Source organism: Sycon ciliatum, chromosome 6, assembly GCF_964019385.1.
Source record: "Sycon ciliatum chromosome 6, ocSycCili1.1, whole genome shotgun sequence".
Classification (NCBI taxonomy): domain Eukaryota; kingdom Metazoa; phylum Porifera; class Calcarea; order Leucosolenida; family Sycettidae; genus Sycon; species Sycon ciliatum.
In genome coordinates, this window is record NC_088648.1 from 18,925,448 (window position 1) to 18,948,309 (window position 22,862).

Here is a 22,862-nt window from a genome sequence, read left to right on the forward strand (position 1 = left end):
AGTGGAATAGGTGACGTCACTGAGCAATCGACGCATTGCTGTACAACGACATGTAAGAGGCACATAACACCAATCATGTACTATCGTCGCCAGATTGGTTCCGCGACGATTCTAAAAGTCCAAGAGGAAGGCTTGCGCAAACATACTAAGTGTTTGTCGCTTAGGGTTACCAAATAAATAGTATGAATATTAGGGGTGAAACAATTACACCGAATACTCGAGTACTCGCTCGGGTTTTCAAAAATAATCGTATCCGGACAAAATCAGTGTACTCGTTCATACTTGGAACATGCATTAACCACAGAAATCTGCAGTTTCAGAGCAGCAGTGGGCAGATATTGATATGCAGACTGTGTGGTGAACCTTTATTCACCAGTAGAGAGGGGCCCAAATGACCTACCAACCAATATACCCGAGAAAAATGACTGCCACTCGGTTCAATCAGGGTTTGTTATGTCCCCTTTCGGACTAACATACCATTACATTCATGCATTCTCACTGGCACTCACAAACACTAGCATTTGGAAGGCATTACTCTTGGTCAGGTAAAGCAACAACAACAATTTGCGAGCATGCGCAAACGGTGTAGTAGATGATTAACTTGCATACACAAAAGGGTTGTAACGTTATCATGTAATTTTAAGGCCCTTATTGGGCAATTTTTAGGAGATGAAGAATACTTTAACCCTAGGACGGCCACCACTTTCAGTACTCCTAGAACGGCCAAACGGTGTCATTAATTTTGACACCTGCATACATTTCCATGTCTAAGACCTATGATATAGGTTATTATAGTTTTTGTTTTCAGTGCTGGCTATCACTATCGGCATTTATGATGTACACAACAATTTAGGATTCACCCAGACACTATTGTTGGCTATACGCAACTAAAATACAATGTACGCGTAACGGCAATTGCGAAGGATGAACTCAATTACTGGCTAAACTTCAATTACTTGCATAGGAATTTCTTATAATCACAAAGTTACAATGCCAAGCAACGTGTCAACGTCACTGGGCACATGAGGAACTGCTTTTCGAGAATATGTGCTTTGGCATAATCGGATTACTCGACCGTCACGATGAATGACACACAGTAACAAGTACAAACAAGGACTGACTATGAGTATCATTTTTCACCAAGCTGACACATATGCTGCTAGAGATGGTTTAGGCTAGTAACGTGTGCATTTTAGACTCTTTCAAAGAGGTATAACCTTCTCTTCTCCTTGGCTTGCACTTAGCACCCAGATGCCATAACCATCTACAAGATTATTGACCAGTGCAGGAATGAGCGTTTTCTGGATGTGCATGAAATAGCAAAGGTCTGGGATATTGTCAAGGCGTTGATTCTTGTCACATCTATTCATTTATGTAACCACCTTGCAAGGGGACATCTTCTGGAATAGTCTTTGTTGAGTAAATCCACCACATTCCATCGAAACGGTCAAGGACATATCTCGTCTTTTACTAGAATTGGACGATGTGGGGCTTCCTACTCTCACCATGTAAAACATATGGCTCTAGGTGGTCTACACTAGGCGGACCATTGATAATTCTTGCTACTTCTACCTTCTATGTCTACCATCTTTGCATCCTACAATGTAATCTTGAAAAACAAAATGCAATCCGCGATTATTGGCAATGAAGTTAGATGGTAGTTTACTTCAATTTCCCAAAGTGGTTCATACTGCAACTCTTTATTCTCCAACAGTTTCTTGACCAGTAATGCACTGATGATGAAGTTATCAGTTATGACTTAGCAATCACCTTCTGCAGCATCCGGGGCCAATAAAGAGAGGAGGCATCCCAGCGGCTGCCTACCCGTTTAGCCTGAAGCGGAGGAGGAGGAAGAAGTTTGGTTCAAGAGCCTTATTAGCTCATCAAGTAGTTAGAAAGGATTATCTACACAGCACCATCCTTGCGATAATGCGGTGTACCATCTCCAGGTTGCAGAGTTGCGATTCCTCTTCCTCAACACTATCCATTTCGGGGTCTCCACCACTCCTGCAACTGTTTCTGACAAATCCTTGTCTGGACTATCCCGCAATCCTCGTCCGCTCTCTGGAGGCTCGTAAACCTCAACACATTCTGAATCCACAGGTGGTACTCAGGTGTTGTGACCGTACGATTCGCCCTCATATGACAGAACAGATCCACCACTGCCAATGGTCACTACACTTGAACACCCATCAAATGAAGATGAAATGGGCAATTTCGCTTTCAAGGTCATCAGATTCATGCATGGTAAAAGGCTACATCCGTTCTAGTATTTCCTTGGCCGTCAGACTACGATGGTTCCTCTGGGGCAATTTACAGGAAAATGAAAGGGAATGAGCAGTATCAAGGACATTAGCTGAAGAGCGTTTGTGTAATCTGTGCACTAATGTTTACCCGCGCCAAATTCGCGATTCTCGCCCGACGGTTGTATGGTGATCATATATTTCGACCTGTATTCAGCGATTTTCCTGCCCATGCACCTTTCTTTTGTCTGGTTGGCATACGAGCAACTCGATATGGCCGACACCTTCGAAATGTGTTCATATTGTTTCCATATAGCTGCAAAAATGGCTTTTTATAGTGCAGGTGTCAAATGACACTGGTTGGCCGTTCTAGGTATAGTTTTACTGTACTCGCCATTATGGTACCTCATCAATTGCAAATCAAAGGTTTATGGCAGACGAAAGAGGAAGAAAAATTAGGAATAGCCACAAGATTTGAGCTTATTCTGATTAGCCATATTTCGGTAATTCCAAAAGTTTGACTCGCGCGGTGTCAAATGACACCGTTGGCTGTTCTAGGGTTAAATACTCCAACATAGGATCGGAGAAAATCAGAGTACTCTAACTCTGGATCTCAGTGCCAACTTTCACCCATAAAAATTAATATCGAAGAAATGGCAAAGCCAGCTTTGTTCACTACACACCAGGCAGAGAGCTGAACCTGAAGGCATCATTGTCACCTGAATAGTTTGTAGGCCATGTTACTATTCTTACCGCTAATGCTAGCTTCAGTCTTGTACCGGCTCTGCATTCTCCACACAAGATACCCGCGGCATTGCCAACACATGCTGGCGTTCCCAATCCATTGTAGGTCCACGCACTACTCTTGCAAAGGCCATTCGTGCACTGTGCAATGCCGAACGGATAATTGACGAATGATTCATAAGCCTGCGTCTCTTTGAACGTGCTATTTGAAATGTTCCTCTCCGTTTCAAACACCAAATCTTCAACAGCCGATTTCAGATCAAGGGGTTCCTTTTCTGAGTTGCGACGGCTATTGGTTGTGACGTTACCGGCCCAATAGCCTGGTTTCAAGTGCACAAAGCGACCCTCGCTACACTTCTGTATCGCCGTAGAGTTCATACAGTAGCACACTTTAGTCAGTGGAGTCAGTGGCTGGTATTGTGTGGTAACCTGATGCACAATAACAATAATTCAAGAAAGAACAATAACGATAATTATTGTGATATTTATAAATGCAAAAGACTCTACTCCTTCGCTCTCAGCCGGGCACGTTGCTAGCCTCGGTAGCCATTGCACGCACCAAAATTCCAAACAGCGAAGAGGATACGGGTTTTGATCATACAACAAGTGCCTGTACAACTCCATCAGGGTGGAGTCCATCAGGGTGTGATTTGATGACACCGTCCTCAGAGTAGGAGGGAACAAACTCTTGATGTGGCAGTAACATAAATACCATAAGGATAATGGGCGTTTTCCAAGGGCTAGATAACTCAGTCAAAAGTGAAAAAGGAATTATAACACGTTTACGCACTCAGCCACCAACACGTACACACAAACACGCATTTGGAACCAAATAATTATATGCATTATCATTTTTCAATGCCTTACCGCTACATCAGGTCCATAGAAGCCTCCAAAACAAGGTCGCAACTCAAATGGCACATCCAAGTAGAATCCATCTTTAGACTTCTTTTCTTTGGCAGTATCATCCAACAACCTGAAACGGAAGTTTCCTCGTGCTCCTGGTTCCCGCCAAGTGCTATGCCGGTGAGAGGCGAGCTTGATATGAAGTACATCTCTCCCAGGTGTTCATAAAAACCTCTGTCTCTTGCTCCATAGCGTAGCATGTAAACATCATCCTCACTGATAATCTACAAATTTGACAGCACAAAAATATAAAAGAATTCATCAAAAACTTCAATCTGCCAGTCCATAATATCAACGGCCCTTGATTGCATACTACAGAACGACACTGCAGCACGTCATATCATAAAGCATTGCAAACTTTATTTGGAGACAAAATCGTAAGATGGCAATGGAAATTGACCGAACTTCTACTAAGAGAAGCATATTGTCTCCTTAGTTATAGTAAAGTTAGTTTCTCTTGTAGTAATGGGAGCACAGGTCAAGACAACGTCGAAAGACAAACTGTCGTGGAAGTGACGGACACAAGCAACTGTACAAAAGATCTTGCTACTTGTAAAACCTATTCCGTGTATATCCCGTACAGTCAACTTCGCTTATAACGACACTCGGCGGGGCATCAGAAAAATGTCCTTATTCGCGAAGTGTCGTTATACCCGAAGTCTCATTATGTGTATGACAGTTGGATGGGACTTTGCTCTGGGCATGGAAAGTCTGTCGTTATTCGCGAATTGTCGTTATATCCGTAGTCGTTATTGGCGAAGTTGAGTGTATATGCCATCATAATCATCCGCAGTGCGCTGCTAGAGCCTGGATGTTAGGTGGCCATATAATGCTTGTCAGAACTTTCAAATAGATGGAGCACTAGGTGCTGTTCACGTGATGTTCTGCCAGTACATGCACTACAAAAAGGGGCCACGTGGAGCCTTTATAAGTGGGTGAGACGGTTTGAAATAGGACCGGTGTGTCAGCAAAATTGTGTAGACCCAAACGGATCATCATCGCGGATAGTTCACTCAAAATATGTTTGTGGAAGGAAGCTGGCATGTTGAAGTTTGCTCTGATTTAACTGAGCGACTCCTTTGTATTGGCCCGTTCCCTCCATGATGCCCGATTATCCATTTCAAATTTTGGTGTCGCAGAGTTGGCTCCAAAAACAGGAATAGTTTTGTACTGCACGTTAGCCCCATCCCTCACACAAACAAGTCAACAAAGAGGCATCTTTGGATTGAGGAGTGCTGGTTTCGAAACAACTGGTTTGAAGCTCAAAGTAGAGCTGGTGTTAGCTCAGAGCAGAGCTGCTGTTAGCTCAGAGCAGAGCTGCTGTTAGCTCAAAGTAGAGCTGCTGTTAGCTCAAAGTAGAGCTGCGGTTAGCTCAAAGTAGAGCTGCTGTTAGCTCAAAGTAGAGCTGCTGTTAGCTCAAAGTAGAGCTGCTGTTAGCTCAAGGTAGAGCTACTGTTAGCTCAAGGTAGAGCTGCTGTTAGCTCAAAGTAGAGCTGCGGTTAGCTCAAAGTAGAGCTGCTGTTAGCTCAAAGTAGAACTGCGGTTAGCTCAAAGTAGAGCTGCGGTTAGCTCAAAGTAGAGCTGCTGTTTGCTCAACGTAGAGCTGCAATGCTAAATGGATGTAATATAGCGCAAGGCAGAGCCCCAGCAAATAGCTAGATAACACCAGTTGTGAGAGTGGACCCGATTAGTGGGTACGATAACTGTGATGGTGTGAGTAAGTTGGATAGGGAGGGATGGTGGGAAAAGAAACACTGCTGAAGCACGATCCGTTGTCTGGAAGAGCACAACAGGGCAAGCAAGATTTGTTTTTTCTTTTCCGCAAAATGGGCTGGTGCCATTTGTGATTACGCAGCAAAACAAAGCGCATGACGTCAGTCTTGAATGCAGTACAAAGCAATGCAGTGCAGTGTGTGCGCTAGTTCGGATTGTTGCTAACAAGTACTAGCACAGCTAGTACACCATTAAGTTCACCCTGAGTTCTGAAATGAGATGATTGCTAGTTTATTGCTATCGCTCCACGACGCCCAGTACAGAGAAACAATAAGCTTTGTGTGTGCTTCCAGTAGGTTTTCATTGGTATGCGTGCTTCATTGGCGAGAGGCGAGCAGCTTCTCACCTGCGAGAAGGAGTGGATTTTTGGAAAGACGTTCAACTCAAGTCGCAGTGCGAAGCAATACGTCAAAAACTCACCTGTTTGGTATGGCGTTTCCGGTCATCGCAGAGCAATGAACTTCTGGCTCGGAGTAAAACACACCGTAATCTCACTGTGACATTTTATGTTTTCTAATCAGAATATCAAGAGAGAAAGTGAACATTGAGCCCGATCCTGTTTGCAACGTATATCCTATTTGAAACCGTCTCCTCTTCTGGGTTTTCCAATTTCCTGTTACAGAATCTCTCCGCCCCGTTCCCCCCCCCCCCCCCCAATGTTCACAGCTCAGGAAAAGAAAAACAACCGAATAACCTGCCAAACTAAAACTTACCTGAACTTTCATTCGAGAACTAGTCGTTGATAGTAAGTCATCATAGGTGCGGATATTGACAGTAATATGCTCTCCTGGCGCTGGGTATAATGTAATACGTGAGAGGATCCGCCCAGATGCATTTCCCGCTGAAGAGCTCCAGTGAATGCCAGTAAAATGCGACCATGGCGCCAAAATAAGCGACCCAGAAATGATAACGTTGCTGAGGTCCCTAACATTGTTGCCGCCCATTTGCTCTGCAAGGAGTTGAAGTGCGCTGTCGGAATGTCCTGTAGACAATCTAAAGAGCAAAGGGTGTATAAACGTTCATAAATTCCGTGCGGTGTGAAAGGACTTCTGTAGTAAGCTGGAAGGTCTTTGTTTGAACGACTTCGATTTATTTTACGTATTGGCTAAATTCCCATGCTGTGTACTATTGCGTGTTTGCTCGAAAGATCTTTGAGGGTGAGCTTAGTATGGATAAAAATGTTGCACCGGAACCGCACATTGTGTGTTATTTATTATTATAATGCATTCCCGCGGCAACTCACAACCTGTTCGCTGGCAACACAGCATTTCAGCACAGCGCTAGACATAAAACAACGTGGCAAGGCCCTTGCCGTGACAATACCGGTGTTCAATATGATAGATTACATCTGCTGCCGTCAGAACCAGAGTCCCCTTCTAACAGACGCAAGGTCGTATGCGGGAACATATGTATTCTCCGACCATCGCCTAGTGGTGGCGAGACTGGTCATGTCGAGATTCTATGGTGTTCTGGATATACACCAACGCAAGACCACTGCCGGCAACATCCGCCCTGACACGGGAAAGCTTGCTTCAGATGTCGTAATACGGGAATCCTACAATAGAACTGTGGAGACCCAGTCCCAGTGCATCGTGTCATCAGAAGCCAACAGCACTTAAGCAGTCTGGGAATCCTTATCTGAAGTCCTCAGCAAATCAGCACTGGATTCGGCCAGCACTCAGCAGAGACAACATCACCGCCATGACTTCTCCCCTGCAGACCAGCAGGTGTTCATCATCAAACATTATGAAAGCCAATTCCATAATAAATCCCTCCCTGACATTCAACAATTCCTAGGTGATCCCAGCCCTCTCCCCAATCATATCACATCGTCCGAAGTTAGGAGGGCCTTCCAAAGCCTGAATAACGGGAGAGCGGCAGGCCCTGACCATCTCTCCGGAGAGTTACTCAAGTACAGTCCTCCCATTGTCGCTGACATGACTTCCGACATCTTGAACCGAGCTAATGAGACACATGACCCACTCGAAGTTGGCAGAGGAACCCTAATACTGCTGCAGAAGCCCGGTAAACCACTAGGGCCGCTTACTAGTACGCGTCCTATCGTACTGCTCTCGGCTTTGAGAAAGACGCTGTCCCTGATTGTGCTGAAGAGGATACAGCCAGCGGTTGAACATACCTGGCTACATCCCAAAGTGCTTTTCACCGGGCCCGCAGCACAAGTGAAGTGGTGTGGTGCCATAGAAGGCTATGCAGTATGACGCAGCGATTCAATACGTCCATCCACATATTAGGAATTTACATGAGTAAAGCATTCTACACTGTCCGCCGCGATGTCCTGATGAAGATCCTTGAATCCTTCCTCCAAGAAAGTGAGCTCCGAATGATCCGTATACTGTTGACTGAAACCTGGCTTGAACCTCGTGTGAAAGGTGCATCGAAAAGCTCCTTCAAGACAAATATCGGAGTCCCTCAAGGGGACAGTCTCTCTCCAGTGCTTTTCACCATTTACCTGGAGGCTGCTCTCCGGGACCTACGACAGGAGCTGCCATCTCGCCCGCTTTTGACAATGACCTGCCGCTGGATATCGCATACGCGGACGATGTTGATTTTGTGAGCCGGTATGAGACGTTTCTCAGTGAAGTTGAGCAACAACCTCCAGCAGTTCTTGCGAGATGGAACCTGAACGTTAATCCCTCCAAGACAGAGCATACCACCGTCGCCCGATTTCCCGATAGGAACCAAGAAACGTGGCGTACTGTCCGCAAACTAGGCTCCCTCCTGGGTGACGCCGAAGATGCTGCTCGGAGGCGTCAACTGGCCGCCGCCGCCTTCAACTCACTCCTCAAGATCTGGACCCGGAGGCGCCAGATCAGTGAAGGTCTTCGGCTGAGGCTCTACAACGCCTACGTCATCCCAGTCCTTACATACAACTGCGGCACTTGGGGCCTACCGATGTCGGAGCTCGCGCGAATGGATTCGTTCCACAGGACCCAGCTAAGGAGCATCATCGACATGCGGTACCCTAAACGAATTAGCAATGACACTCTGTATAAGCGCTGCGGAGCTGTCCCCATCAGCGAGATGATCACAAGGAAGCGCTACAGTCTCGCTGGCCATATCTTTCGTTTGGCCCCAACTGCTCCTCCACAGTTGGCAGTGGATATGTATCTTCGCCTGGCCAACGACGAGGGCACTGAACGATTCAGGGGTCGACCTCGGACGACTTTGGTAACGGTCTTGCAGACGGAACTGTTACCATGGCATGGACTTACCCTCCACCAGCCGCTGGATGTTGACGCAGTACGCACAATGGCAGCAGACCGACAGGCATGGCGCCACCTAACAGGACTGACCAGACATGTTGTATGCATATTCTATTTTATTTTATACTTTGGATGAAGTTTTCCATTAGTCATATTGGTATTGTTCCTAACGGCTTTTGTTGACGTCACTTCTGTCATTTCATTGTATCGTATTATTCTTCAAACATCAATCCTGAATGGCATAAGCGAAAGTGGCACCCCCACCACCTACGCGGACATGCTTTTAATAATAATAGTCGATTTTTTCTTCAGACTTTTCCCGTTTGTCTCTTTCCCTCAAAACCAGTTAATATTTTATGACTTGGGGCTCCCCACGTGCTAGTTTGTACGTGAAATGTGCGGGTACAGTGAGGGCTGCGTCCCACCCGCCTGTGTGGATTCACAGAAAGTGTGAGTTACGAAGTCTGAAGAAAACGTTGAACGGTCTCTGCTTGGATGACGACTACACCATAGCTCAGTGGTTAGAGCATCGCTGGCTACAAGCGAGGGTCCCTGGTTCGAGTCCTGGTGGTGACAGTCGATGTTTTCTTCAGACTTTTCCCGTTTGTCTCTTTCCCTCAAAACCAGTTAATATTTTATGACTTGGGGCTCTCCACGTGCTAGTTTGTACGTGAAGTGTGTTGGTAAAGTGAGGGCTGCGTCCCACCCGCCTGTGTGGATTCACAGGAAGTGTGAGTTACGAAGTCTGAAGAAAACGTTGAACGGTCTCTGCTTGGATGACGACTACACCATAGCTCAGTGGTTAGAGCATCGCTGGCTACAAGCGAGGGTCCCTGGTTCGAGTCCTGGTGGTGACAGTCGATTTTTTCTTCAGACTTTTCCCGTTTGTCTCTTTCCCTCAAACCAGTTAAAAATTTTATGACTTGGGGCTCAACGCGTGCTAGTTTGTACGTGAAGTGTGTGGGTTACAGTGAGGGCTGCGTCCCACCCGCCTGTGTGGATTCACAGGAAGTGTGAGTTACGAAGTCTGAAGAAAATGTTGAACAGTCTCTGCTGGAATGACGACTACACCATAGCTCAGTGGTTAGAGCATCGCTGGCTACAAGCGAGGGTCCCTGGTTCGAGTCCTGGTGGTGACAGTCAATTTTTTCTTCAGACTTTTTTCCCGTTTGTCTCTTTCCCTCAAACCAGTTAAAAAAATAATAATGATAATAATAATAATATTCCCGCGGCAGCGTCAACAGTGCAAGTGCGAGTCACCCATGCACAAACACAGTCCACACGTGCGCTTATGCTGGACATGGTACAGTAAGAGAAGCAGTTGATATAGGAGACATAAAGACAACAAGCAGAAACGTAGCTGTAAATCCTTTGTGTATAGAATGTTTAAAGTGTATTAAGCGATATTTCCGTGATCTGGGAAAAAGGTGACGGCGCGGTTTCATCGCCGAAACCTCTACTCGCAGATCATATCCAGGAGCTGTCTCCATTCGCTTCGAACTGCAGCTACGTCTGATAAGCGCTCCAGATCTTCCAGGCTCTGCAATCGCCCGCACGCAGCTCGGTTGATGTCGTCGTCGAGCTTCACCGGCAGGGTGATGCGAGGGCGGCCTCTCCACTTGTGGTCATCACATTCAAAGTAGCTGACCATGCTTAGGACGGCGGGGGCATCACTGGGAAGTCGAAGATATGGCCAAATAGCCTCCACAGAGCTCTGGTGATGATGCGGCTGATCGGCTCTGCCTTGCACCTGTCGTAGAGTGCCGTTGTTGCGATCTTCTACGGCCAGACGAAGTCGATCAGTGAACGGAGCTGGCCGCGGTGGAATGCGTCGAGTCCACCCTCGGCAGCTGCCGTGAGTCCCTATGTGTAATAGTTCTTCATTGAGCGAAGGAAGGAGAGAGCGTTTATTACTCAATATACTGGGTATGTATAGGAGAGTAGGTGTGACACAAGGTGATAAGGTGTGAGTGGTGAAAGTAGGGTAAAACTGTTACACCATCCCCTCCCAACGGAAAGTTCCGTGGCTTTTACCAATTGTTAATCACGGAACCCAAGAGCATGGAATACAGTAATATCATAATTGTGTAGCAATGCAGCAGGTGGCAAGGAGCAACAGAATACCCAATTGTCAGGAACGGAAGCCTGTGTAACTAAAAAAAACTCAATAATGTCAGGAACTGAACGCAAATAACCACAACATGGAGGAGCTGCAGACCATGCTATCACTTGCGTAGACTAGATAGATAATTCCGCAGCTGGACAATGTTTTTACCTGACTCGTCAACCAAGTTACTATTGGGCTCCCATGTTGCCTCGCCAACGGGGTAACCCTTCCAATGCACCAAGTACTGGCGCTCACCCCGGTCATCTCTGTGCTTCAGGATGGCCTCCATCATATAGCGGGTGTTTCCGTCCAGATTCATAAACGGAGGGGCATTGGCTGGCGTCTGTTGGGAATGGTCTTCTGTTCGTAGTGTTACAGAGCAGTGACATTGAATACAGGATGACAGCGGAAAACGGACGGCAGCTCCAATTCGTAGGCGTTCGAGCCCTCCTCCGAACGACGCGGAACGGGCCAAACCATTTTGGTTGTAGCTTCCTCGATGGCTGTTGTCTGGCCTCCGGCGATATCAGAAAGTTTATATAGACTTGGGCCAGGTCTCCCACCTGAGACGGCTAGGATTCCTACCCCTGTCGGCATACAGGGCCTGGCGGGCTTGAGCCGCGACAATACTATCCTGCGCTGTTTTAAGCGCATCAGATCTGGCTTTGATCCAGTCTGGCCTAGTTCTCAGCGCTCCCGTTCCCAGAATGAAGAATTACCAGTGGATGCTTGCTGGGAATTGTTGATGGCATACTCACATCTGGGTTATAGTGCGGCCCAATTATCTTGCTTGTGGTTAACAAAACACCTGAGAATATCTGCAATTAATCTGTTCATTCTCTCTGTCTGTCATCTGTTTGAGGGTGATTAGCCGTGGAAAATGACAACTTGGTACCGAGCAAACGAAACACTTCCTGGAAGAACTGGCCGTAAATCGTGGGTCACGGCCCACGCACTATAGAAGAGCTAGGACCGTGAAGACGAAAAACATGCTGAATATATACAAATTTGCACTGCCTTCGGTAGCTATGGTTGCCGTTGTGGGTACTAGGTGAACACATTTTGTGAGTATATCCACAAATGTGTAAATTGCATCATGACCTTCGGGTGACTTGTGTAAACCCATGATGAAGTCCATGGTAATATGGTCCCAGGGTTGCTCGGGCACAGGAAGTGACTGGAGAAGTCCAGACCTTAATTGAGCACCCTTAACGCGCTGACAGACATCACACAATTTAACCACTTTCTTAACATCCAAACCTATGCGCGGCCATTAGAAGTGACGAGCGAGCTGGAAATACGTCTGTCCTTGCCGGGATGACCTGCGGCAATGCAGTCATGGTGCTCCTGCAAGAGTTGTAGTCGAAGTGCGCATTTGGGAACGCATAACCTGTTACTGGGGGAAGATCGCAAGTAAAGATGATGGGCGTCACCATCCCAGAGGTATGCCTGGTGAACGTTGTCACTTGGAGAACGACGCATCCTCCGGATGATAGGCCATAACTCTGCATCGTGTTGATATGCTTCTGCTACCGTCTTCGAGAACTGATCATCAATTGCCAGAGCAAACTCAAGAGTGTTACACTGTGCAGCAGTCAGTTCTGTTTGAACTACTGAGATCTCGCCCGGCTGAAGGTCAGAACGACGAGACAAGGCATCAGCAGCCGCATTGTCCCTTCCAGGTTTATGATGGACCGTAAAGTCGAAATCCGCCAGTAACTCCACCCAACGGGCCTCCCTTTTGGTGACGGTAGGTTTGGTTCTCAGATGTACAACGGCCATGTTATCCGTGCACACATCGAAATGCCCGAAGAGGTACACTCGCCAACACTTCAGGGTTTGGACTAGAGCGAGGGCTTCTCTTTCTCCCGCTGTGTAGTTGCGCTCGGCGGAGGACAGTCTCCAGCTAGCAAAAGCGACTGGATACCAGAGATTTCCTGGTTCGCCTTGCTGCAGGAGCACTCCAGCAATGGCGAAATCACTAGCGTCGGTTTCTACTCTGAATGGCTTTTTAACATCAGCAAGTCGCAATACGGGTGCACTCAGTTAGGCCTTCCTCAGATTCTCAAATGCAGATCCACTCAAAACGCGAGTGTTTCCCTGTGATTTCCTCCGAAGGTCTCGAAATCATGGAATAGTGATCAATGGACCGTCTGAAATAGTTCGATAAAACCCAAGAACTGCCTCACTTCCTTTATAGAGGACGGCGCAGGCCACTCCTTAACCGCAGCAAATTTTGTTTGGGTCGGGAGAGATAGATAAACCACTCAGCTTGTGGCCTAGGAAGATGACATCCCGCAACCCAAATTCACACTTTAAGGGTTTTCAGAATAACTTGTTGGCTCTCAAGGTTTCCAAAACAGTGCTGACATGCCTCAAATGCTCGCTCCATGTTTTACTGAAGATAAGGATATCATCAAGGAATACGACCACGAAATCACGTAAATAGGGCTGCAGTATTGAATTCATCAAGGCCTAGAATGTGGCAGGCGCATTGGTTAGACCAAATCCCATTACCCGAAAATGGAAATGTCCAAAGGGGGTATTAATTGCCGTTTTGGGTACATCTTTTTCACTAATTCTGATTTGGTTGTATCCCGAACGGAGGTCTAATTTCGTGAAATAGCGAGCCCCTTGGACGGTGTCGAACAGATTGTCAATGTTCGGAAAGCTGGCTTTGCTTTTAGTAGTGATCTTGTTTAGATCCCGCCAGTCACAAACGATTCGTAATGACCCATCGGCCTTCTTAACAAAGAACACCGGGGCTCCGTACGGGGACTTACTAGGCTCGATGAATCCTTTGCCCAGGAGGGCTGTCAGCTGCTTGTGTAGTTCATCCATCTCGGGCTTGGATAGTCGGTACGCTGCCTTGGATGGTGGCGTTGAGGTGTGTTCGACCTCAATCTCGTGGTCCACCGACCTTTCTGGAGGAAGCTGTGAAGGGAAGTCATCGGGGAACACGTCCGAGAATCTGTGCAGCAGCTCATCGACGTCACGCTGCTTGTCCGGAGGTACCTCTTTCCGAGGCTCATGTGACGAACTGTCTTCGGGGGAAGATAGCCAAGCCAGGTAACCCTCTGCGCCTTGCCGTAGCGCATGTCGCGCTTGTTTGCCAGAGATGAACATCAGCGCCGAGGGAACAGCAGCGTCGCCTGTGGGTTCACCCGCGATTGGGGATTCGGCATCCAGTTTGACCTCGTTGGTGCGGTAGTTGATAGCTGGGTTATTCCGGGTCAGCCAGGGTTTTCCCAGGATCACATCATATCGATCAAGGGGAAAGACCGTCAGGCGCTGGTCATCGCCATAGCCTCCTACGGCCAAGCGAGCGTCGGTGGTCTCTAGCGGCCGCGAACTGGTTGATCCGTCCGCCAAGGCCACCTTTAGAACCTCCTCCACGATCTTCGTTTTAATCTTTTGTTTTCTTGCGAATCGTTCCGAGATAAAATCGTATGTTGACCCGCAGTCCATTAACATTGTCGCTCGGTGGCCGTTCACCTTTCCGTTCACAACAAGGAGATCGTGGTCCCGCGCGTGCGAATCCAGGGCAATGTTGCTGACGTAGCTCGGCACGCACTGTGGGCCTTGAGACTCCAGGGTGTCGTCGCCATCATCAGTCTCCACGTCGTCTGTCTCCAGGCAACTGGACCTGTTGGCGACTGGCACGGTGACCTTGGGTGCTCTCTCACCCGCCAGTAATCGCACTTCTCTTTTTACTGGCGTCCAGCGTTTGGGTTCGTGTCACATTGACGTGCCAGATGACCAGGTCGGTGGCATATGTAGCATCGTCGTTCCGTTTCCTCGCGATTGGAACGGGGACCAGGAACCGACAGTAGACGACGTACCGGGTTCCCCTGCTGCTGTCGTACCGTAATGAAGGGCATCACTTGTGTAATGGGTAGCCGAGTGGTAGCCGCGGTGAAATCAACAAGAATTACTTTTATTCTACTTTCAGGTACACACCTGAGATATAATTATTAGTGAAAGAAGAAGCGGCAAAATAAATAAGTTTCTCTCCGGTGCTCACCTAGAGGTTGACTCCTTCTTCTTCGAGTTAGCTTTCATTGCTATCTAATCTAATCTAATTAAAACAGAAATGCGCAGCCGCTTTAATGCAGCAGACGCCGTACACTTACATACGGAGATACACTAAATATACATCAGACAAAGCTCCGTATTAGTTCCGTACTACTTCCGTATTGGTCGGGCAGGGATACTACACTTGCGATACGGCGAGCGCTGCTTCTGTCGCCTTCTGCAGGGTTGTACGATGCTCCTTCATGACTTCACGCCTGAGCTTCGGGGCCAGGCCCCTGACATAATTGCTGCGCGAGAGTGGCCGTCCAGGTCAGTGATTAAAAAATTGAGCCGCGAGAATTCTGCGATGTAGTCTCCTAAGGCGCCGCGCTGGGAGAGGGAGAACAAACTCCACCGAGCTCTCTCTTGGTCGTACTTCACACCGTAAGCCGCCTCAAATGCCTTCTTCAAGGACGACCAGTCTGGGTATGCAGCGCCGGCTTTCAGGGAAGTCATCAACCACAGACGCGGATTTCCAGCGATATAACTGGCTGCAAACTCGGCTTCACGTTTAGGACTCGACGGCAAATGCCCATTCCCGAAACGTGGTGGGATCTCCGGTGAACACGGGCGGCTCCTTGACGTGTGGGCAATCACGCGGTGCAGGCTGGGAAGCTGATGCACGAGACTCAGGAACGCACTGGGGTGACAACTGAGTAGAGGGTAGAGCTTCCTTCCGGACACGGTTGACGATCCAGATGCTGACGACGATAGAGCTGATAGCCGAGGCCAGAACTAGGCCCACGAACGACCACAGGGGATGGAGATCCATCCTCTTGCTACCAATGTAATAGTTCTTCATTGAGCGAAGGAAGAAGAGAGCGTTTATTGCTCAATATACTGGTTTTGTATAATTATGAGAGTAGGTGTGACACAAGGTGATAAAGTGTGAGTGGTGAAAGTAGGTGTAAAACTGTTACACTATGTGCCGGCGTTGTATACTAGCACTGGTAGTACAAACGCATTGCACTTTGTTTAGATTCAATATTCGATATCCATAAAACGTAATAATTATTACCTTTTCATTATGCACGTTTCCTGTAACATTTCCATACTGCACATATTTCTCTTGTATAGCCAGATGTTACCGAGGTGCTTGTAGCACTCTGTACTTGATTGTCCCAGCAGAATCCAGGCCGTGCTGAGTTTTAACAGTTTTCCGAGCGCATTGTTCGGGTTAGTTGCTGTGAAAATAGACCTGCTGCTAACAGCGCACTGGAGGAATTGATCCATGCCCCTGCCGACATTGGTCAGTTGATTTGTCTCAATCCAAAGGGCACCGAATGTTGCACAAGACCCATTACTTCTTGAGCCCCTCTGGTAGCTCCTGGTAGCGGGTTGGTTTTCCAGGAGGACAATCGGATCGGCTTGGATGTAGCATTTTTCACGGAAGCTCAGCTGGAGAGGCATAAGCACCACACTAACATAAGCAGTCAAAACAGTTCTTGATGGTTTAAACAAATATCTACCGAAGCTATTGCCTTCAAATTGAGATTCTGCATATGGCGTTTTCATAGAAATAGAACCAGACTGAAAACATCACGACGAACGGGTCAGAAATTATCGGCATTTTGTACAGAATAACCCCTTGAAGGTTGAAGGTGTATGTAATTAATCGACTTTCTCTTTTCTTTTTTCTCTCTCATTCGGAAATGTAGTTTTTAGGTAGCGGTGGTTGATTACCGCCCTTTCTCTCATTCTCACTATTGGCAACACAGTGAACCAGCAGATGTTGTATCAATAACAACAATAATAATAAGAACCATGCAGCTCAATTCACAGTTCAACCTCTCCATGGCATCTGTAGGTATTCTAGCATTTGTCTTACCGAGGGGCTGTGCACCTTCGGATCCACTGAGCATTGTCCGATACCCCTGTACTGCTTACGAATACTGGCTCCGACAGTAGACCACCCATAGGACACGTTTTGCCTCAGAAATCGCTGTAGATTCGCCTGTAGACACATTTTTATGGAGCACACAGCTGAAGAAACGAACAGGAAATAATACACCTGTCATTGGCACTGGCCAAGATACTCTGTTGAGTGTAGGCTTGTGAGGGAATTTTTCTTCTGCAAATGTTTCCAGTTTAGGCGTAGATGTGCTATTGGCAATTCAATGCTCCAGTCTCTCTCGATTTCACGACTTACTCAATACATTGCGCCTATATTCTTCAGTAAAAGCAATTGTGATCCTATTCTGTCTCGCCTTCTCTTACGATCTTTTTTGTGCATGTACGTAAAACAGCTGTCAGGGTAAAAGTCATTATCAGTACCCGTAACCCCTCGGTGTTGGAATTTCTGTTTTATGTAGTGGATACTGAGGGTAGCAGCTAGTCGGCTGAAGAGCGCATGAAGAAGAGTAGAGGACAATAAAGTATGGAATCACCGCACAGTATCGCTCGCCTCCTCATAGTTATCAATGTTCTTCTAATGCGTCGTGAGCACTTACGGTCTTGCATTTTCAGCTCGTACATGACCATAATTATACATGAACACAATAAAAATAAAATAAAAATAAATTCGACGGGTTCACGTACCGGGCAGGTCAAGAACAAGGAGTAGTACAACTCCCTGGTCAAGAACCACCTTTCCGCTTCGGTGGGACGCCACCACTCCATGATATACTCACCGGATTAACCCATATAATGCTGAGGCCACTTTGTTGCATGAATGTGCCAATATCCACGACAGTTGCTAGCATGCCGAAGAGATTGAGTATACCATTTTTAGAAACTACAGGAGCGCTGATGAAAGACTTGCCTCTGCATAATAATAAGAAAAAGGGATTCAATGTGCAACGTTTAGATATTTTATCGCGTAAATTGTACCACATTTAAGGATCATGTCATCAAAAATTAATATGGATTTTCTCTCCAATAATTAACACGCATACATGCGAACATCTCTGGACATGGTCGGATTTAAAAGCAAGGCTATTTGGAATTAATTATCTGTCTCCGGTCCTCGTCGATCCACGATCGTGACAAAGCGACAATACTAATGATTCGATACAAGAAGTGACTGCCAGCCACGAATACCACCTGATCGTTTGGTCTTTCGAGCCATTGATGCATGAGAAACGAACATTCTGTAAAATATATGTTGGACTCAGTAGAGCGTCCAGCCCCTATATGATGTCCAACCCCTATATAGAGTCCATTGGTCCAAAATCCACAGTACAGAGTCCAAAATTGGAATCTACTGTGAGCTCAGTTTAGATGGACATCACTCCCTGTATAGAGTCCAGCCAAATGGCTTCACCCCTATATAGAGTCCATTGGTCCAAAATCAACTGTACGGAGTCCAAATTTTGAAATCAACTATAAAGATTAAAGAGTCTTTATGTGGACAACACTCCCTGTATAAAGTCCAGCCAATTAGGCATCCCCTATCGAGTTCGAAATTAGACATAGGATCTGCTGTAAGCAGTGAATATTAACCAGAAAACGGCCTCTCCCTTATCCTTTACATCATTCACTTCTCAAGATTAAAAATATGTATTGAGGCGCCACTGCAGCCACTTCACTACATGAAAAACCCTACAAACACCATCCTCAAATCAAGTGGTCTCTACGCAGACGCTGCAAATTACAATATCTCAATCATGCAGTGTTGCCAAATTATTGTGCACGCACACACACACATGTACACACCCACACAACGCCAAGAAAATACCTAGAAAAAAACAAGAATCGAAAGAGAATAATGGAGAGCCCAGGATCAATTATTTGTTTTCAAACTATTGCGCGCACACACACACACACACACACACACACACACACACACACACACACACACACACTTGTACTTGTTGCTCACTGCCAAAACTGGTCACGTGGGTCTCCCCGGGAGAGGGGAGAGAGACTCAAAAGGAATCTTGGAAAGATGACTCAATTGGTTATTGAACCGCCCAACGGCCGACACCCCCTGAAATCCCCAAAACTCTGGGTGGACTTGAAAATGATCCCACTTATGGGCTCACCACACCTCAGTAAGTGGGTGAGGACAAGGTGCAGAAAAAGGATTGACGGCATCAGGGTATCCGTCCTGGGATCCAACTGCAGAACCCCTGCCCCCAGTGAAGGTAATACTTGCTACTAGTGTGGGTGGCTAAATCAGAGTGGACCTGATATAAGCTTCACTAGCACCATTGATTACACAAGAGTTAATCTAGCCAGAAGCAGTTCATGGTTAACAGGTATGTATACTTCAAATAGAAAGTATATGAACCCTGGAACCAACAAAGGTGGCAGGTACAACATTACACCTTCAAGCAGCCGAGCCCGTTGGCAACAGACCCAACACTATCAGGCATACGTGTACCCACCAACCGAACTAGCTGGCACACACACACACACACACACACACACACACACACACACACACACACAAACTTATAGAACGCCAAGAAAACACCAATAAAAGAGTAGAGACACAATACACACGCCACTTCAACAGCCATGCAAACGTCCACCCATTTACACGTAAAGTCAAGAGGGATAACAAATAATTATACGAAACGAATGCATACGGGGACGAGTACACGCACGTTTACATACACGTAGTAGTGTAAGAGAGTAACATAGTGCAGTGGTCAGCATAATACTAGCACATGCTGAGAGTGCAATAGCAAGCTTCACCATTGCTCATGGCCATGCAAATGTTCAGCAGCACTCAGTTCCGCAAGCTTCTGAAGATCAGCACACCTGCAACAAATATATAGCACAAGGATACGCTTATTAACGTAATGATGCATGGGAGCACACAACTACCAAGTTCTCAACGAATGTGATGCTCAATGAAAATCAATCCACTCAAAGACCTGTGAACAGGTGACGGTGGGGACAATAATCTATTAGTAATACGAGGAATAAGATCGTTTGTGCACACTCAAGACGCACAGACACACCAACATACATGTAGTGTACACAGTGTTTCACTGCAACTAAATTTAAATGAGATGATTTGAACAATCTGTAAAGCGTTGCCGTCAGTCAGTCTTCCCCAAGATGGAAATGCAATGATTTGTTGTCACGAGGCAGTTTCACTGACACAATGTCATATTCGTGACATCAAAACGGGAATACGAGTATTAGCTGGAAGCTTTTTCTTGTCATTGGCATACAAGCAATCCTCCTACTACTACTAGTACACTGGCACTGCGTTTGTGGATCCCATTGTATTTGACATCATACTATAATTTGTAGAGGAAGAGTGTCGTGGAGTTTCACATAATTTTCACAGGGATAACAATACATTTCTCATGAAATAATTATAATAATTGATGATAGCTAGACGATCGTATACGATTGATGCAAAGTCCTTGCAGTCCTTGAGGACTATTACGAAGTGGTTGATTACTTTTAGGGCATTCATTCAAGCAACATCAAACAAACACGATACGCTCCTTGAAAATGGAAACAAATTCAAGCATAACGACAGAACAGCAGACCAATCGAAACGAGTAAAAGCTTCCTTACCTCAGTCATCGTCCTGTCATGTAGTTGGACAGCCTTTTGACACGGTGGTACAGGCAGCTCTTGTCCAGTCAAACAGGGGTATCCTTGTGGCGTCGAACGAAAGAGAGTGTCAGTGTATCTGACTCGTCAGATTGGAACTGTGCTGAACTTTTCTCTTTCTCCGCTTTCTGCTTTCATCCCTCGCTCTGATGAAACCGTTCAAACGTCTTACTGGCAGCAATGGCCAGCCAAACAGGGATCCTTGTGGCGTCGAACGAAAGAGAGTGTCAGTGTACCTGACTCGTCAGATTTGAACTGTGCTGAACTTTCCTCGTTCTGCAATTTCTGCTTTCATCCCGCGCACTGATGAAACGTCTTCAGAGAACCACAAGACGCTTTCCAGATTTGATTTTGAACGTCTCCTTATCCTCCTTGGTTACCTCGAGACAGATTACTGTCAGCAACTGCACAGCAGAACTGGGAGCCATGGCTAAAGTGGAGAAAGGAATGCGCTGCTACGAGGCAAGCAAAACTGAAAATGTGTTTGTTCTCTTTCGGGCACAACACACAGGACGGCGTGACTGGATAAACTGGACTCCTGGACTGTGAATAGGGGACTTGTAGAAAAAGTGTACTCCTTATAGGGGATTGCGCGGCAGGATGAAGCTGATCAAAACTGAGTGGACTCCTGGACTCTGTATAGTGGATTTTGGACCAATGGACTCTATATAAGGTGCTGGACATCCTATAGTGCATGGACTCTATACTGAGTCCCACATATATTGATGCTTTTCGTGCCTAGAGCAAAGACTTTAGTAACAGTGATGTTGCTGCTCTTCAGATGGTCAAGAGGGGCAACGGTGTGGTGTGGTGGTTGATAAGAATCTTCTGATGTTGATTGGTTATGTCAATATTACATTTTATTGATGTGGTTAAAGGACGCCCGCATAATTTATCCATGTTCTAGTTGTGAGTCCAATTCCTATTGCTTGGTGGGCTTGGCCTCGGGTTATATCTCTCTTTTTCTCCCTCTATTGCTACCAACAATATAAATAGAATTTTGATGCTATTTTCAGTAAGTCCGTAAAATAGTAGTGGCACATTTCTTTCTCGAGACCAGACGACGTTTGCAGACACCAGCACTAACATTGCACCAGTCACAATCCACAACATCTACTTTTGAAGTAGAAGTTGCTCTTACAAGCTTTGTTTCGTTCGCAATAATTATGACGACGGCTACTCATCAGAGGAGAGGCAGATATTGAATGAAATGGGTCAAGATATTAGCGCAATGCTTGTACACTCAACAAACTATCATGTGTGACAAATAAACATAATTATGCTTTTATTCCACGATGGCGTGACGCCAATAAGGACAATTTATAAGTGTGTTAGAACTGATACTAACCAGAAACAGCTAGATGGAAATTACCCGGGAGGCAAGAAGCAATGGATGATGAAAAACAAGCGGGGGCAATAACGTTAGCAGGGGTGATCGAGAAAGTTGAATACACGTTCGAGATATCAAAAACCCGGGGATGCGCGGAGCAGGAACAGGTCTTGCTCAAAAGAAGACTGGATGCATTGTTTCGGAAGGAATTTCTACCATCTTGGGTTTTGATGTAGATAGGGACCAAACTGTTCATTTGGAATTAATCCGGGTGTGATGTCCAGGTGGTCGTGAAGCTGCTGGAGCACTAGCAATTCCAAGACTTAATAGATAATCGGCAGTAGCGAGACTGGGCGATAGTTGGAACTGTCGTAGGGGTCGCTTTTCTTAAACACTGGACACACAGACGCTAGTTTGTAGGCTGACGGTACCTTTCCGCTAGATAATGACTGGTTGAAGATGGAAGTTAAGGAATTGGCCAGCTCGGCGGCATGGTGTTTCAAAATGTAAGCTGGTATGCCGTGTGATCCAGATGCTTTCGTGGGATTCAATCGTTCAAAAATCTTCGTTACTGCTGCGACATCCACAATTGTATCCCACGTCCCGTCGTTCAGCAAGAATTTGGGGACAATATCGTTCTCGAGGCCTCTGGGAATTGAACAGTGGTGTGCACCTCCCAAAGCACCGCCGTCACCAATCTGGAAACTTGGCTTGAGGACCGTGGCCTTAAGCTGAACCAGATGAAGACTCAGGTCTTGCATAAAACACCTCGTGGAGGGCAGCAGAGTGAGTGACCGATCCACTAGGTTAGCCACGGAGACTTCCCACTGCCACCCGCTCCAGCTCAAGTCGACGCTGCCCGTGTGCATTCGTAACAGCCTCCAGGTTTCCTACCCAGCCTGCATTATTCCATTGTGGAACGGCCCTACCAGCGACCATTC

At 46.5% G+C, this 22,862-nt stretch overlaps 1 protein-coding gene across 1 annotated transcript in view; it reads left to right on the forward strand.

The window, feature by feature from the left end:
* LOC135819562 (uncharacterized) overlaps window positions 1-22,862 on the forward strand; it is a 205,263-nt gene that overhangs the window by 80,484 nt on the left and 101,917 nt on the right. The gene's annotated exons all lie outside the window — the stretch shown is intronic.